General features: G+C 40.2%; 1 protein-coding gene and 1 pseudogene across 3 annotated transcripts in view; both read left to right on the top strand.

The window, feature by feature from the left end:
- Nucleotides 1-19,624, top strand: part of ADGRB3 (adhesion G protein-coupled receptor B3) — an 884,190-nt gene that overhangs the window by 123,093 nt on the left and 741,473 nt on the right. The gene's annotated exons all lie outside the window — the stretch shown is intronic.
- On the top strand, nucleotides 18,127-19,447 carry LOC112587607 (annotated as a pseudogene).

Here is a 19,624-nt window from a genome sequence, read left to right as displayed (position 1 = left end):
TCAAAAACGACCGAAGGATCTCTGTTGATTTCCAAGGCAAACCATTCAATATCACAGTAATCCAAGCCTATGCCCCAACCAGTAATGCTGAAGAAGCTGAAGTTGAACGGTTCTATGAAGACCTACAAGACCTTTTAGAACTAACACCCAAAAAAGATGTCCTTTTCAGTATAGGGGACTGGAATGCAAAAGTAGGAAGTCAAGAAACACCTGGTGTAACAGGCAAATTTGGCCTTGGAATACGGAATGAAGCAGGGCAAAGGCTAATAGCGTTTTGCCAAGAGAACGCACTGGTCATAGCAAACACCCTCTTCCAACAACACAAGAGAAGACTCTACACATGAACATCACCAGATGGTCAATACCAAAATCAAATTGATTATATTCTTTGCAGCCAAAGATAGGGAAGCTCTATACAGTCAGCAAAAACAAGACTGGGAGCTGACTGTGGCTTAGATCATGAAATCCTTATTGCCAAATTCAGACTGAAATTGAAGAAAGTAGGGAAAACCACAAGACCATTCAGGTATGACCTAAATCATATCCCTTAGGATTATACAGTAGATGTGACAGATAGATTTTGGGGTAGATGGTTATGAAATGGCAAGTTTAAAGACATAAAATAAGAGGATTGATGGTGGTTTGAAGGGGGGTCTGCATGGCAATGGCACCCCACTCCAGTACTCTTGCCTGGAAAATTCCATGGGCGGAGGAGCCTGGTGTCCATGGGGTTGCGAAGAGTCGGACACAACTGAGCAACTTCACTTTCACTTTTCACTTTCATGCATTGGACAAGGTAATGGCAATCCACTCCAGTGTTCTTGCCTGGAGAATCCCAGGGACAGCGGAGCCTGGTGGGCTGCTGTCTAGGGGGTCGCACAGAGTCGGACATGACTGAAGTGACCTAGCAGCAGCAGCAGCAGCAGCAGCAACTGCATGGCGTGTATGACCTGAGTAGGGGAGGGAGTTGTCACAGGTGGAGTCTGAGTAATGAGTGGAGTCCAGGACTTGTATCATCTTGCAGGTCCCGGTGGTGGGCCAGTAGAATATGAATTCTCAGAGTATTTTGTACAGAGAAGTGATGTAATCTGACAAACATTTTAATTGCATTGGCCCCTGAGCTAAGAACAGTTGAAGGACCGCAGTGGAAGCCAAGAGACAAGCTGGGAGACTATTCCCATAACCCAGGGCAGAACATGGTGATGGACTGAATGAGAGCAATAACTGTGGTGATAAGACGTGGTGGAGACAGTGGGACATTACTAGAGACTGACTATATTTAAAAGCAAGAGCCAGCGATTTCCTGAATGCTCAATATGGAATGTAGAGGAAAGAGAGTAATCCATGAGGAAGGGCCTGAGGAATTTGGGATGAGCAGCTGTAAGAATGGAGTTGACCTTAATGAGATAAGGAAGCCCAATATTTGCAAGAAGATGCTATTTGGTTCGGGTCATAATAAATCTGGGAAACACATTTCACATTGTCTGTGTATAACAGAGGTCCCAGTGTACACTAGTCTGGAGTTTCACAAAGGTCCAAGTAGAGATGAAAATGTGGAAGTTGTCAGTGAATAAGTTCAGTCGCTCAGTCGTGTCCAACTCTTTGCAATCGCATGGACTGCAGCACACCAGGCTTCCCTGACCATCACCAATTCCCGGAGTTTACTCAAACTCATGTCCATCGAGTTGGGAATGCCATCCAACCATCTCATCCTCTGTCATCGCCTTCTCGTGCCTTCAATCTTTCCCAGCATCAGGGTCTTTTCAAATGAGTCAGTTCTTTGCATCAGTTGGCCAAAGTATTGGAGTTTCAGCTTTAGCATCAGTCCTTCCAATGAATATTCAGGACTGATTTCCTTTAGGATGCACTGGTTGGATCTCCTTGCAGTCCAAGGGACTCTCAAGAGTCTTCTCCAACACCACAGTTTAAAAGCATCAATTCTTTGGCACTCAGCTTTTTTTATAGTCCAACTCTCACATCTGTACATGACTACTGGAAAAACCATAGCTTTGACTAGATGGACCTTTGTTGGCAAAGTAATGTCTCTGCTTTTTAATATGCTGTCTAGGTTGGTCATTCTTCCAAGGAGCAAGCATCTTTTAATTTCTTGGCTGCTGTCACCACCTGCAGTGATTTTGGAGCCCATGAAAATAAAGTCTCTCACTGTTTCCATTGTTTCCCCTTCTATTTGCCATGAAGTGATGGGACCAGATGCCATGATCTTAGTTTTCTGAATGTTGAGCTTTAAGCCAGCTTTTTCACTCTCCTCATTCACTTTCATCAATAGGCTCTTTAGTTCCTCTTTGCTTTCTGCCATAAGGGTGGTGTCATCTGCATATCTGAGGTTATTGACATTTCTCCTGGCAATCTTGATTCTAGCTTGTACTTCATCCAGCCCAGCATTTTGCATGATGTACTCTGTATATAAGTTAAATAAGCAGGGTGACAGTATACAGCCTTGATGTACTCCTTTTCCAATTTGGAACCAATCTATTTTTCCATGTCCTAATCTAATGCTTACTTCTTGACCTGCATACAGGTTTCTCAGCAGGCAGGTAAGGTGGTCTGATATTCCTTCCCATCTCTTTAAGAATTTTCCACAATGTGTTGTGATCCACACAGTCAAAGACTTTAGCATAGTCAGTGAAGCAGAAGTAGATGTTTTTCTGGAATTCTCTTGCTTTTACTGTGATTCAAGGGATGCTGGCAATTTGATCTCTGGTTACTCTGCCTTTTCTAAATCCAACTTGACTATCTGCATGTTCTCAGATCACATACTGTTGAAGCCTAGCTTGGAGAATTTTGAACATTACTTTGCTAGCATGTGAGATGAGTGCAATTTTGCAGGAGTTTGAACATTCTTTGACATTACCATGGCAATGCTATTGCCATTGTCAGTGCATAGTTAAGATTAAAATTTAAAATGTAATTGTGTGGTGTTAAGAAGAAAATGACTCTAAATAGAGAAGAGCTGTGAGAACTATGAGCTGGGTCTGTCCAACATTAATATTTGGAGATATTGTGAGGATACAGCCAAGGAGACAGAAAGGAACTCTTCCTAAGATAGAAAACTAAGTGTGTACTGTGCTGTACTCAATCAAGAAAGAGAAAGGAATACAGTGTACACCATGATTAATATCATTAACACTGTTGTATGTTGTATGTGAAAGTTTTTATTAGAGTAAATCCTAAGAGACCACATGACAAGTAAAATATAATTTTTGTTTAATTTCATATCTTTATGAGATGATGGATGGTCACTAAACTTATTGGGATAATCATTTCATGATCTATTTAAGTCAAATCATTATGCAATACACCTTTACACAGTGTTATATATGTCAACTCTATCTCAGTAAAACCCAAAGAAAAAGTACTAAAAATATTAATTGAGCAGCATGAAACCATTCATGGGTGCTTTAGGTTCCAAGAAAATGGTGATGAACAAGACATAAATTATTGGCAGTAAACAGGCTGTGCACCTCCACGGGGAAAAGAAAGAGAAGACCAGGGAATGGATGTGAGGTAACATTTCACATTCTGCTGTTGGTCAGTAAAATGAGGACAATGACCAATGACCTAGCATTATGCTGGTCAGTGAGGACCTCACTAAGTGTTCTTCTCTTCCGTGCAATTTTTTTTTAACCAAAGTGATTATTTAATATGTAGATTTTGTAATAGATAAAGAGGAAATGTTTTAACAATTATTTGTTACTTCTTTCCTTTCAGGAAAAAATGAAATTTCCCTTTACAACCCAAGTATTACCTTACAATTAGGTGATTATCAGTTCAGTTCAGTTGCTCAGTCGTGGCCGACTCTTTGTGACCCCACGGACCACAGCATGCCAGGCCTCCTGTCCATCACAAATTCCCGGAGTCTACCCAAACTCATGTCCATCAAGTCGGGGATGCCATCCAACCATCTCATCCTCTGTCGTCCCCTTCTCCTCCTGCCTTCAATCTTTCCCAGCATCAGGGTCTTTTCAAATGAGTCAGTTCTTTGCATCAGGTGGCTGAAGTATTGGAGTTTCAGCTTCAGCACCAGTCCTTCCAATGAACACCCAGGACTGATCTCCTTTAGGATGGACTGGTTGGATCTCCTTGCAGTCCCTTGGAGTCCAAGGGACTCTCAAGAGTCTTCTCCAACACCACGGTTCAAAAGCATCAATTCTTCAGTGCTCAGCCTTCTTCACAGTCCAACTCTCACATCCATACATGACCACAGGAAAAACCATAGCCTTGACTAGATGGACCTTTGTTGGCAAAGTAATATCTCTGCTTTTGAATATGCTGTCTGGGTTGATCATAACTTTCCTTCCAAGGAATAAGCATCTTTTAAATTTTATGGCTGTAGTCACAGTATGCAGTGATTTTGGAGCTCCCAAAATAAATGCAGCCACTGTTTCCCCATCTGCTTGCCATGAAGTGATGGGACCAGTTGCCATGATATTAGTTTTCTGAATGTTAAGCTTTAAGCCAACTTTTTCACTCTCCTCTTTCACTTTCATCAAGATGCTCTCTAGTTCTTCTTCACTTTCTGCCATAAGAGTGCTTATAGTATAGGTGATTATAGTAATGAAAAAAAAATTGATTCCACTTGTAAGTGAATCCCAAATTTTGTTTCACCTTTTCAAAAGTTACATAGCCAGTATATGCAACAGGAAGCACCTTTACGATGTCTGGGGTGACACCCCTGAAAATGTCCCTTTTTCCTTCTTTGTTGCATATATTTTGAATGAGATGAATCATAGAAGGACAGAAATCTCCACTACCTGAGTGGATTAGCTTGAAGAATGAATAGGAAGAGAGTGATTGGAAGAACCAACTCCTGGGCATTTTGTTGGAAGGGGACACTGAGCTAGATATTTGCAAAATATGTACCGTCATGCAGAAGTTTTGTTATGATTTGTTTTTAAGGTGGGAGAAAGTTGAGCATGCTTTAGTATGCTGATCAGAATTTTCCTGTAGAGAACAGTTTGATGATATAATGAGTCAAGAGGATAAAAGCTTATTTTTAAATAGATGAGAAGAGAATGTATCCTGATGTACAACTGGGGAGCCCTTCTTCAGTTAGGAGCTTGCAGGAGATGAAAGAACCCGAGTGTGTAGGTAAGTGTGCATGTGGATGGTAGATACACAGATAAGAGCCCTTGGACTCTTTTTTACTTATTTATAATTTGTGATTATAAACTCAGCTGCAAGTGAGGCAGGGAGATGTTGAAGTTCTAGGAAAAAAAGACATGGTATGGTTAGTTGTCTGGGGATGTGAATTGTCCTTAACTCTGACTTATTTTTTAAAAAATCGTAGGACTAAAATACATAACATATGTTTACATATTCAAATTGTAGGTTAATTATTAATAGATCTCATGCCACACCTTGTTATTTGTTGGAGAGTTTAAAATATCAGTGGTCATTTTGTTTTGTTATATCCCCTGCTTGGTTTTAAATACAGTAATTCTCCTACATACAAACCTTCAAGTTCAGACTTTCAGAGATGAGAACATGGATTTGCATGTCTAATCATGTAAATTAGTTCACGTCTCTGGCATGCATTGTCACGTGTGTGCATCCTTTATAAGTGGCTGTGCTTTTGTGTACTTTACTGTGTATTACTGTATAGAGTGCAATAGTACAGTATCTTTATTTCAAGCCCAGGATGTATGCAAGCAAGTGTAAAAGCACTGGTGATGTAGCTGGTACTGCTAAGAAGCTCTTGGAAACAAAAGTGAAAATGATTGAGAGTGTGAGACAAAAAGATGGTAGTTGTTGCTTGTTCTTATAACATGAATCATTCAACCACTGGCAAGATTCTAAAGAACAAGGACACAATCATGGAACATGTGACGTCTGCTGCGCCAATGATGTTCACAATAATATAAAAGAAGCTTGGAGAAGTGACGGAGGAGATGGAGAAACTTTTCAGTGCATAGATGCAGGGTCACCATCAGTCTCCAGTCCTACTCAGCTTAATGCTGATTCAAGAGAAAGCCGAAAGCCTTCACGAAGACTTGAAGAAGAAACACAGTGAAGCATCAGAGCATCTTTTAATGCCAGCCATGGCTGGTTTCATCGGTTCAAGGCTAGAGCCAACCTTCACAATGTAAAGGTAAATGGCAAGGCAGTGAGTGCAGATTTGGTAGCTGCCAGAGAGCGTCCTGAAATGCTTTGAGAAATTGCTGATGAAGGCACATATTTACCTGAGCAGGTTTCTAATGTGGTTGAGACAGGACTGTACTGGAAGAAGATACCAGACTGCTTACATCAGTAAGGAGGTAAAGTTGACACCAGGCTGAAAACAGCAAAGGGTATGCTAACTGTATAGTTTAGTGACAAGGCTTCCACAATGTAAATCTGAAGCCTCTTTTAGTTTATCATTCAGAGAATCCAGGAGCCCTGAAAACATAGCCAAGGGCTCTTTTCCTGTTGTGTGGCAGAGTCACCCCAAAGCCGGGGCTACAAGAGCCATTTTCCAGGATTTGTTTTTCTACCACTTTATCTTTAAGGTAGAGAAAGACTGCTTGGAGAAGGACACCCCATTCAGCATCGCTTTGCTGCTCAACGGTGCTCTGGGCTGTCCCCCATCCATGGATGACTCATGCAAACGTCACAGCAGTGCGTCCGCCACAGAATACTATATTGCCTATCCAGCCTGTGGTCCAGAGAGTTACAGTGACTTTGGAGATAGATTATTCATGTCATGATTTTTGTCAGGCAGTAAAGGTGAGTGAGGAATCAGGAGCAACTTTGCAACAGCTTTGGAAGGGCTATGGGCTTCCCTGTGGCTCAGACAGTAAAGCGTCTGCATGCAATGCAGGAGACGTGGGTTTGATCCCTGGGTCAGGAAGATCCCGTGGAGAAGGCAGTGGCAACCCACTCCAGTACTCTTGTCTGGAAAATCCCATGGTCAGAGGAGCCTGATGGGTTACAGTCCATGGGGTCACAAAGAGTTGGACGTGACTTAAGTGGCTTTCACTTTCACTTGGAAGGACTATAACAACTACACGGTGATAAAAACATTAACTTTGCTTGGTGTCAGGTTATGGCCATCACCATGAATGGGGTTTGGGAGAATCTTTGTCCTGAGTTTGTGCACGATTTTTGTGGATTTGAGAAGGTGGGTGAGGAGGCCAAAGAGGTCTTGAGCAACTCATGGAGCCTCAGCGAGAAGCTGGAGCCAGAACTGCAAGAGGAAGACTTCCCTGATCTCCTTCCTGTGCACCCAAGGAGCTTACTGATGAAGACCTGATGGAATTGGAGGCCCAGAGAAAAAATGAAGGGAGACAGGAGGAAGAAGAAGTGACTGAAGAACTGAAGAGATTCACGATGCAGGAAATGGCAGGGGGTTTTCTTTACTTGAAGAGGTGCTGTTAGTTTTTGAGGCACTGGACCTGAACACAGAATAGTACACGAAGGTCGCAACAGCTATGTCATCTATGACAAGGACAAAAAGAGCTGCTACCCAGGCATCATTGGATCATTTTTGCCAAAGGTTAGATAGAATTGAATCCAGCAAGGAACCAGAACTTGTGCTATCAATGTCAGGCATGAGTTGAATTGCAGCTTGCAATTGTAGTTGACAATCCTTCAGCTCTACCATCTCCCACTTCCTCTCCCTTCTTCAATCGGTATCTCTTCTTGCCTGTTCACTCGATACCAGTCCCTGTATGCCAGGTGTTGTACTGTACTACTGTACTTTTCAAGGTGTGTACTGTAAGATTAAAAATATTTTCTTTATTTTTTTTAATGTATTATTTGTGTGAAAAGTGTTAACAAACCTATTACAGTACAGTACTATTTAGCTGATTGTGCTAGTTGGATACCTAGTCTAACTTTGTTGGACATGGGAACAAATTGGGTCTAGAAATGTGCTATCAGAATAAAACACTTTTGTATGTAGGAGACTTACTGTAGTTTTCTTTGCTTTTATTCAACTTTTTGGACTACTGATAGCCAAAGTTTGTAGCTTGTTAAGGGAGATGCTGATTTAACATTTTCAAGTGAACAACAATATTCATCTACACAAGTACAACCATAGGAGACGAATTCCAATATCCGGGAGTAGGAGATCCTCACACAGCTTGCTCACATCTCCATTTTATCAGACGTTGTACACTTGATGGGGCATGTATAATGGTTTCTGTTTCTACTGCTTTCTGCTGATCAATAAAGAATTCTTTTCAAAACAGATCTCAAGGTATATTGTAGTGAGTGGGAGTCTGTACTGCTTATAATCATGTTGTTCAGTCCCCAGGTTGTGCCCGACTGTTCACGACCCCACAGACTCTAGCACACCAGGCTTCCCTTTCCTCACCATCTCCTGGAGTTTTCCTAAGTTCGTGTCCATTGCATTGGTGATGCCATCCAACCATCTTATCCTCTGTTGCCATCTTCTCCTTTTGCCTTGAATCTTCCCTAGCATCATAGTCTTCTCCAATGAGTTGGCTGTTCGCATCAGGTGGCCAAAGTATTGGAGCTTCAACATCAGTCCTTCAATGAATATTCAGGGTTATAGTTATATACAGTGTTAAATGTTTGGGCAAGCTTTTCAAAGGGTTCTGGGTACACAAATCCATAAAATGATAAACAGAAAACAAATAGCAACAATAAACAAACATAAGCATTCTTATAATAGATAATAAAGACACCTTAAAAATCAACTTGTATATGTTAAACCCAAACTCCTAATATATACACACTACTGTAAATAAATCAGATAACCAACAAGGACTTATTGTATAGCATAGAGAAATCTACTCAATATTTTGTAATAACCTATAATGGGAAAGAATCTGAAAAAATTTCTATATATGTATGTATAACTGAATCACTCTGCTGTACACTGAGATGGTAAAGAAACTGTCTGCGGTAAAGGAGACCCGGGTTTGATCTCTGGGTTGGGAAGAGTCCCTGGAGAAGCGAATGACTACCCACTCCGGTATTCTTGCCTGGGAAATCCCATGGACAAAGGAGCCTGGCAGGCTATAGTCTGGAGTCGCAAAAAGTCAGACACGACTGAGTGACTAACACATTATAAATCAAGTATACCACAATAAAAACATAAACAAAAACAAACAGAAAAAAAGAGATAAAGTATCTTTTGATGACAGATGAAGAAGATCAACTAATGATGACATAAAATAAAATAATAAAATCTATAAAAAATCAACTTTTACCATTAACCTCAGGGAACCGTGGTCTTGTATGGACCCCAATGTCGGCGTCCATTTTTACATGAGCTTTTGTTTTAAAACCATGTATGCAATAGTTGCAATATTATCCTTTTACAAGATCATGTGTTATTAAAATGTACTAGTTACTTGTGTCTGTGTGTTTTGGAAAACTAGCTTCAGTGTATTTGTAGAAGGACAGAAATAATTTTTTTTAATATATAAAATTTAATTTGGAACACAACCTTGTCTTCCATTTCTCTTACATTCTTAACGAAGAGTGAGTTTGTAGAACCTGAAGCACAGTTGGAGAGTATGCTGGTTGTTTTTTAGCCTTCCCAATCCGTCAAGCAGCAATGATCTGAAGTTTAGCTGAAGGAATTGGAGAGCTGAACTGAATTGTCAGCAAAAATGAACTAGTTTGGTTTTCTGAGAAATACTATTTTTATCTACATGATGCAGATTATGAAACAGGCAGAGGGGATAAAGGCAGCTTCACAAGGTCACACAGGTCACACAGCTAGCATGGAGTGGTGCTGGCATTTGAACACAAGCAGCCTGGCCTTCCTACACAGCATGGCATGTCCCTTTTTTGAAACCAGATCAAAAGGGCTACTGCAGCAAATTGGCTTCTTGAGGGAGCATCGTGAATTCATGTTGCTAATTCCTCAGAGCCTAAATATATTTGCTTCTGCTGCTGCTGCTGCTAAGTCACTTCAGTTGTGTCTGACTCTGTGCAACCCCATAGACGGCAGCCCACCAGGCTCCTCTGTCCCTGGGATTCTCCAGGCAAGAACACTGCAATGGGCTGCCATTTCCTTCTCCAATGCACGCATGCACACCTAGTCACTTAAGTCGTGTCTGACTGTACGTGACCTGGTGGACAGCAGCCCACCAGGCTCCTCCGTCCACAGGATTCTCTTGGCAAGAATACTGGAGTGGGTTGCCACGTCCTTCTCCATTGCTTCTGATGAAATGCTCTTTAAAAATCTTCCCCATCTTTCCATTCTTTTCCTTATGGTATTTTACGTAAGTGTGTAAACTCTCCCATCATCATTCATGGGTGATACTGCTTTGGTAAGCAGGGCAACATGAAAAAGTTCATAAAGATTTTAAACAGATTCCTTTGTTGAAAGTTTAGTGACAGGGCTGAATATGCATATATCTTGTATGAAGAATTTCACCTAACATGTGAAGAAAATAATACAGCAACACTTTCTCTGAAATAGGAGTTACAAGTCAGTGATTTCTTTCCCTACTGTTGGCTTGCAACAGGCTTTTGGAGAAATCCTAGAAGATAAATTACCTGGGTGTTTTTTTCCCAGTCTTAACACAGATCATTGCTAATGAGCAGCTTCTTCATGATGTAAAAGGTCTTCAGAGCCTTCCAGTCACAGGTGATATACATGTAACAACGAATCTGATGGTTTTCCTGCCTCCTCTGGGACCTGACTCTGACAGAGGGAGAAGGGAAAAATAGAAACACTATCTGTACACTTCCTTCTCAGAAATAGGGTTTCTTGTTTGAAAATTGAGTTGGTATAATGGAAAGAGGATAGGAAGAGAGGAACTGTTGTTTACTGTTAGAATTAACATTAAGCATAGAATTTCAGATTTGCAAGATGAAAAAGTTCTAGAGCAATTTCACAACCACGTGAATATACTTAACACTGCTGAAGTTAAGATGGTCCATTCTGTGTTTTGTGTTTCTTAACTACATAAAAAATTGTACTCAATACTCTATTATAACCTAAACGGGAAAAGAATTTGAAAAAGAATTGATACATATATATGTATAACTGAATTACTTTCTTGTATACCTGAAACTCACACAACATTATGAATCAACTATACTCCAATATAAATTTTTAAAAAGACATCTTGGTTGCATCCAAGTTCTGATGATGATGAATAAAGCTGTTATAAACATCAAAAAATAGATAAAATATTTTTGTGAAGTTGAAAAAAAAAACTTTAAAAATCAGTATGTATTTGTATCCTGCAGGATTTTTGTAAATCATATACATATATATATGTCATTTTTATATATGTGTATAAATGCTTATACATTTATATATACACATACACACATATATGTATATATACACCTATATATCTTACATCATATACTTATATCTCTGTATATTTTGAAATGAATTTAGAAAACCCCTATATATTATGTAAATATATACATATATGAATATGTATATATACAAATATATACACATGTGAATATATATACACACAAATATATACACATGTGAATATATATATATATACAAATATATACATATACACACACATTTATCTAGTTAGTCTTTTCTTCCCAGTGAGAGTTTATTATTTCTTTGTGTTGCAGCTGGCCTTTTGCACTTGACAATATAATACAGCTCTCCTTCTATGTCTATTTATTACAGTTTGTAAGAAAGATGATATTGATGATAGTGATGTCACAGTTACTGACAACATAGCATTTGTCCATCATTCCTCTAGTGATGGGCATATTTATTGTAAAGTCTTATTGTAGTCAACAATTCAGTACAAATTTTCTTACTGATGCATTCCTGTAAGGTGATTCTCAATCACAGATATGTATATTTATAATTTTTTTCTTTTTTTTTTTTTTGAAAAAAGAAGTACTAAAAATTAACCTCCAAAAAACCTGAGAATATTTGGTATAACCTTGCCAATATTGGATAATATCAATAAATAGTTAAATGAAACATAATGTAAATGTTTCCTAATGTAATTTTTAGTGTATCATATGATTTGTGTATTATCTGGATGCCTCTTGTTCATTTCCAACTTATGCCTTTTTATTATGATTGTTCTGTTCAGTTCAGTTCAGTCGCTCAGTCCTGTCCAACTCTGTGACCCCATGGACTGCAGCACACCAGACCTCTTTGTCCAGCACCAACTCCTGGAGTTTACTCAAACTCATGTCCATTGAGTCGGTGATGCCATCCAACCATCTCATCCTCTGTCGTCCCCTTCTCCTCCTGCCTTCAATCTTTCCCAGCATCAGGGTCTTTTCCAAGGAGTCAGTTCTTTGCATCAGGTGGCCACTGTATTGGAGTTTCAGCTTCAGCATCAGTCCTTCCAAAGAACACCCAGGACTGATCTCCTTTAGAATGGACTGGTTGGATCTCCTTGCAGTCCAAGGGACTCTCAAGAGTCTTCTCCAACACCACAGTTCAAAAGCATCAATTCTTCGGTGCTCATCTTTCTTTATAGTCCAACTCTCATATCCATACATGACCACTGGAAAAACCATAGCCTTGACTAGACGGAGCTTTGTTAGCAAAGTAATGTCTCTGCTGTTTAATATGCTCTCTAGGTTGGTCACAACTTTTCTTCTAAGGAGTAAGTGTCTTTTAATTTCATGGCCGCAGTCACCATCTGTAATGATTTTGGAGCCCCCAAAATAGTCTCTCACTGTTTTCCATTGTTTCCCCATCTGTTTCCCATGAAGTGATGGGACCAGATGCCATGATCTTAGTTTTCTGTATGTTGAGTTTTAAGCCAGCTTTTTCACTCTCCTCTTTCAGTTTCATCAAGATGTTTTTAGTTCTTCTTTGCTTTTTTGCCATAAGGGTGGCGTCATCTGAGTATCTGAGGTTATTGATATTTCTCCCTGCAATCTTGATTCCAGGTTGTGCTTCATCCAGTCCAAGGGACTCTGAATTATGATTGTTACTGTCTCTTTATTAGTTTATAGGAACCCTTTATGTAACTTTATCTAGAAATGTTTATGGAAATGCTTGTGATCTTTATATAATCAATGAAATCAGAGTTTGCTTAATGGGACATGTGATACTCAGTTGTAATTAGAATTCTATTTCTGGTATCTTAATACAGCTCACCCTACAGAGTCTTGGGACATGGATGTTGTCTCAGTGGCCCTCAGCCACTTTCTTTGGTGTGAAAATGTTCTCCTTTTTCACTCTTCTATTTCTAGTAGAGCGTTTTATTATTTATCCCTGGGCTTTCTTCTATTTCCATTTGATTTCTTCAGTAATGTTTTTTTTTACTTTCTCTAATCGTTTTAAACACATTTTAATTTTGTTTAATACCTTTGAAGATAATTTGACTTTCACATCCTCTAATATTCCACTCCATGCTGTTAGTCCAGTGGTCCAGTTGTTTTTTCCCGTGGATTACTGAGCTTGCTCTGTCATTGGGCTGTTGTGTCTATTGGACAGAATATATGGGTCGTGAAAGCAGCAGGCTCCGAGTCATCTCACAGCTGCCATAAGTCACTGTCTTGTTATGGCAGCATGTACTAGGGTGGCTTACACAGGGCTCAGCTGGACAGGACAGGAGGCAGGGAGGCCCATGGAAACAGGACATTAAATTACCTTCTGTGAATTAAATTATCCAGTCACATGTGATGCATGAATTTATATATTAATCTGTATTTTATATATGAAAAAATGCTTTTGGTGTAAAATAGCCTATCTAACTGAAGACTCTGGCCATGTGGACAGAAAATAGTCTTATGAGAATGTGAGCCTCTCCTTTGCTTCTCAGGGTAATGAATCATCCATACATGTGCAGTGAGCAGCAAAAGTAGTGAAGTCACTCAAAGGCAAGCATTTATATAACATTCATATACGAGGCAGAGTTTGTGGTAATGGAGCAATTCATTAAGAATGTGTTGCTGTCTGATGACATGCTTTTTAATCAGTTATTCTTTTCATTCATTTGAACCTATGCATTTTCAAGTGACAGAAGGACTTTCCTAGAATCGACTCAGAAACTGATACACCATTTCCATATACTTTAGCGTAATTCATCTAAGTACTATAAATGGAACCATTTTAGCCAATGGCATTTGCACATTTGGCAGTAGTCAGAGTAGGTAAGAATGTTAATTAAAAAAAAAAATGTGTGTAATGAAAGAATCTGTGACTAGTTCATGGAGATAGTGAAACCTAGAAATAAAATTATCTAGCTGAGCGTTTTCTTGGCAACAAAATACCCACAGTATTCATATTATCATTTGGTAAAAATCGTCATTAGCAGTATTAGCATTTCATTGGCAATACTGCATGCAAATTAGTCTAGTGTTGTAATGTTGAATAAAATTGGATGCAAATACCTGTATCATGATTAAGTTTTATGTCTGTGTGAATCTGTCCAGTAACACTGGACAGGCTGGCTGTCAGGAAAAAAGAAATACTGCTAACATTTGCAGCAATAGTACTTGCATAGTTGCAGAATATAAAGCATTCTAAGTCAAATTTTGTGACTACTGAAAAATAAGTCAGAATAGTCAACTTAGGGTAAAGCCTTTGATACCTGGTGTATGGTATTTCTAAACATCTGTAAGGATATTGATAAACATATATGATGGTATAGTAATATAAGCTTCTGAAGCATGATCATTTTCATAAACAATGAAACTTTATCAAAATTAAAGAATTGACTATAATAGTGTGCTCTAATTTTTGAATAATTGGTAACCCAATTAACAGATGTAAAATATCTGTGGTAGCTAGAATATTTGATTGAATTTCCATTTTATGCCATGCTACTCACTGAAAAAAATTACATTAAAATTTCAGCATATGTATTATGAAACTGGCTTTACTGAAATTCAGCAATTAACATTGCTGCCATAAACATCACTATCCACATGTTTTGTGGTAAGAATAAAAACCATTGCTCTAAAAGGAAGTAGGGAGTTTCTGAATATTTTATATTGAAGTTCATATTAAACAAGGGTCTTTCATTAAATACCAAGGCTTGTGATCACTGAATTGCAATAAAAGGTTTTATATGTTTCTGAACTATATAATTTTGAGTACACAGTTTCAGCATACATGACTGAGGATCAGAGGAATTAGTGGAAGAAGGCCAATCAAAATAGGGCATATGTGTTATTTATTGCCACAAGAAGAATGCCTTTGCTTTCTTTTTTTTTTTTTTTCCTTTTTGTTTTCTTTGTTTTCTGCTGTTGTTGTTTAGCAGCTAAGTTGTGTCCCTCTCTTTTATAACCTGCCAGGTTTCTTAGTCCATGGCATTTCCCAGGCAAGAATACTGGAGTGGGTTGCCATTTCCTTCTCCAGGGGATCTTCCCAACCCAGGGATCATACCCAAGTCTCCTGCATTGGCAGGCAGTTTCTTTACCACTGAGTCACCAGGAAAGACCCATTCCCATTGTTTACAGCCTATAAACAAATGAATGCATAGATTACATTAACCTTTATTTGTCTGTGTTATCAGATATAGTTCTTCTGTGTATTTGTACTGTAGCAGATATGTATGAACAGATACCTTGTCAATTAATTTTTAATTTTGTCTCTGCATAGAACTTTGGCCATAGCATTTTTTTCCTCTCTGGCATTTAACAATTTTCTTTGTTCTGGGAGACTTCCATTCACCTCTGCCTTTCTTTTTATAACCTGTTTTGTTAGTTTGGACCCATATTTAAAGAACCCTTGGAGTGTGTTTGCCTTGAAATATTTATAATGGATAATATAGGGATCTTGCAATCAGAGCGCTGTATGGTATCTGTAAATAAATCATGAGGATGATTCATTCAGGCCTTCTTCCAGTGTATTTTCTTACCCACCATTGACAAAGGGAGAGACTGGTGGTGCAGGAGCTGACTAAAGGGAGGTATGGGTTGGTGGATGATGTGATAACATGGGCCAGAAAAATGTACAGTTTCAAAGCATGTAACTGAAGTTGTAGCCTTCAGCCTTTAATGCCCGAACAGCCACTGTCTAAATTGCAGCAGGCCTGGCTGCAGGAAGTGGGGCCTTTACCAGGCTCCATTCCCCATGTATTTCTGGGAATTGGAGTTCTACCCTATCCCACCCGTCTGCACTGGGTTACTGAGAGCTGACCCTTTCTTCTGGAAGCTTCTCTTGCCCCTCATGTGCAGCCTCTCTCTCCCGGATGGCTGTTTCTCTCCTGGACAGCTTTCTCACCAAGCCCATGACTCAGAGCATAGCTGAATCCAAGCTCTGCTGTCTCACGTGACTTCCAGAAAGTGCCACATGGGCAAGAATGACTCCAACTCCAGGCTACATATCGCTGCTCTCAGGCTTCATAGGACAAGACTTGTCCCTTGCTGGGCACTCCTTGCTGAGTCTTCTTCTTGTATTTCAGAGGCCAGTTCATCCTCTGTCGATAAGACTGTCCTTACCCAGGTTGCCCCCAGTTTGTGCACACCCCGACCCCTGCCCACCCCCTGCTGCATTGACCTTAATCTGCCAAGACTAAGCAGGGGAAAATAAGTCCCCATCTCACTTCCCTTTTGCCCAGTCACAGCTCTGCCTCCAAGTTAAATAAAATAAAATGATAAAACGGCAGACATGTAAATTCATGGAGAAAGGAAGAAACTTATTTAAAACACATTATTATGCAAAATGCCTGTCTCCTAGGTATTATAACACATTTACATAACCAAAAGGCTTATTAAAATTTCCCCCATATCAAGGAAGCATTTTGCACTGAAATCATTTAAAGTACAACCTGTAGAGAAGTAGGAAAAGCTGACAGTTTTAAAAAGAAAAATACATCCTATCCGTAGTCCCCCATCTGTTTGCACTATGTGTGTGCTGAGTCCTTCAGTCGTGTGCAACTGTTTGCGACTCTATAGACCGTGGTCTGCCAGGCTTCTCTCACCATGGGATTCTCCAGGCAAGAATACCAGAGTGGGTTGCCATTTCCTTCTCCTGCAAATCTTCCTGACACAGGGATCGAGCCCACCTCTCTTATGTCTCCTGCATTGGCAGGAGGATTCTTTACCACATCTGTTTGTAGCTATTGTCAAAATTGGAGCCCATTCACTGCTAGAAAAAATCTATTTCAAGTGCAGAGAGAATTTAAGGGAAAAGAGATATTGCAATTATTTTTTTAAGTAATATATATTCTATTATTGGGATTCGCTGGAGGCTCAGACTGTAAAGCGTCTGCCTGCAATGCGGGAGACCCGGGTTTGATCCCTGGGTTGGGAAGATCCCCTGGAGAAGGAAATGGCAACCCACTCCAGTACTCTTGCCTAGAAAACTCTATGGATGGAGGAGCCTGGTGGGCTACAGTCCATGGGGTCACAAAGAGTTGGACATGACTGAGCGACTTCACATTCTATTATTAAGTATTGCTAATAAGTATATAAGTATGTATTAAGTGTATATTTATTGAGTATAGACTTTGTGTGTGACACCACTGTAAATCCTGTTTGTGTAACATAAAGGCCCTAAGGATGTGATATAGCGACATGAATAACTGGGTGCTAATTATGTATTTCCTATAATTCTGTGTTAATTCAATTATCATTAGCTGACTATTCATCTCACATCAGCCTATGCCAGAGAGCATAGAAAATTAATACATTTATAACAAAAGTTCTAGCTTTCAGGAACCTATGTAATTGGATAAAAATGTGTACATGAAAAATTGAGGTGATCTGTAGGTAATATATAAATAAATCACAAGCTATGCATTATAAGTATTATAAGAAATTAAAACTGGCATATGGAATTAGCTTAATTAGGAATTTTAAGAATTGACTTAGCCCAAAAAGGTTTTTTGGCTAAAAAGGTTTTTTGGAATTTTAAGAATTGACTTAGCCTAAAAAAGACTTTTCAGTTATAGTAGAATATTCCTGATATAGGAAGGTATAGGGAGTCTCAGAATATACAGTCTAAATAAAGAGAAATATGTGAAATGGGAAGATAGGTCCAGTTGTCTGGCACTCTTGAGCTTTGCAGGTCAAGTTCAAGATGCACCTCTGATGTTTTTGCCCCAAGAGTCAAGCATATGCTATACATGTGTGATTTACTGGTCTTGACTGATTAAATTACAGTGCAATGAGTAAATCTGGTACATACCTGCAAAACCTTTTAGTGATGGGAGAAACAAGAAGCCAATTAATATCCAATATTCATGCACCATCCATGATTTATGGGGAGAACAGAATCCATACACACAAATATCAATGATGCTCACCAAGTGGAGACAGGACAGGAGAGGGCGCTCCCCTGGCCACCGCCAGGACGGAAGACAGCCCTGGCTCCTGGTGGCACCTCTGCTGAGGAGTGCAGCCCCTGGGAACGCAGAAGCACACATCCAGGCCCTGTTCAAAGACTCCATCATGCAGCTGTGCACTGCACGGCCCGAGAGGCCACGACATTCCTCAGGGAATACTTTGAGAGTTTGGAAAAGGAGGAGGTAAAACGGATCCAGAATCTGCAGAAAGCAAGCTCTTGTGCAGACTCAAGGAAGGATGAAGTCTCTCTCCCTCCAACCAACCCAGCGGTGAGGGGCTGGGGGCGACAAGGTGCCATCCACGCTGAGGTCTACACTAAGCAAGATGCCACATCCTGTGATAGGAAGGTGGGACCAGAAGGTTACAAGACAATGGCTGCTTTAGCTAAAGCTGTTGAAAAGAATGTGCTGTTTTCACATCTTGATGATAGTGAGAGAAGCAATCATTTTGATGCCGTGTTTCCAGTTTCCTTTATTGCTGGAGAGATTGTCATTCAGCAAGGTTATGAAGGGATTGATCAAGGAGAAATGAAAGTCTGTCAGCAGTGAATGGGCAACCAGTGTTGGGGAAGGAAGGAGCATTGGGGAAATTGCTTCAATCATGGAGCACCCAGAGCAGCTACCTTCAAGGCCCAGACAGATGTGAAGTTGTGGGGCATCGCCCCAAGACAACTCTAGAAGGATCCTCCTGGGAAGCGTGCCGAGAAAGCTGAAGACGTGTGAGGAGTCTTTTAGCAAAGGATCTATTTTAGCATTTCTGGACAAGTGGGAACATCTCAGGGTAGCTGATGCCATGGAACCAGTCCAGGCTGAAGACAGCCAGAAGACTGGTGCAGGGAGAATCAGAGAAGTTCTTTTTTGTTTTAGAGGATTCAGCTGCTATGCTGAGCCATCGGTCAGAAAATGGAGAATTTGTTGAAGTGGGAAGATTGTTTTGGCAAAATTGCTCTGCTGATGAATTGTTCACCTGCTGCCACCCTGGATGTGCGTGGCCTGTTGAAGCGTGTCAGGCTGGACCTGCAGAGGTTGGAATGTGTTCTCAGCTTGAGCTCGGACGTTCTCAAGTGAAACCGCCAGCAGCACAGCAGTTTTGTGTCCCTGTCTGTCTGGAGTCTGCCTCCTGTGCCTCCCTGCCTGCCTCTCCCCATCCAGATTCTTCATGCAGATGGGCTCTGTCCCGCTTTGCAGGGACAGGTGGCCGCTGGCATCGCAGCTTCTTGGTTTCCATTAAAGTTGGATTTACAGCACTGTTTTTATTTGGGAACATTAACTGAGTGTGCCTACAAAGTAAAATAAATAGGAAGAGTTCTATAGAGTCTTTGCTGTTCTTGCATCTCTGTGTGCAGTGTTAGTATCCACCCTGGGCCCTGCTGGCGACGCTTTCTGGTGAGATCAGACCCTGCACCACGTGGGTTACCATAGACCCATGATGTAATAATAGTGCAGGATCT

Source organism: Bubalus bubalis, chromosome 10 (genome assembly GCF_019923935.1).
Source record: "Bubalus bubalis isolate 160015118507 breed Murrah chromosome 10, NDDB_SH_1, whole genome shotgun sequence".
In the NCBI taxonomy this organism is placed as follows: Eukaryota; Metazoa; Chordata; class Mammalia; order Artiodactyla; family Bovidae; genus Bubalus; species Bubalus bubalis.
The sequence above is the reverse complement of the archived record's forward strand: the minus strand, read 5'-3'. Positions and strand labels throughout refer to the sequence as shown.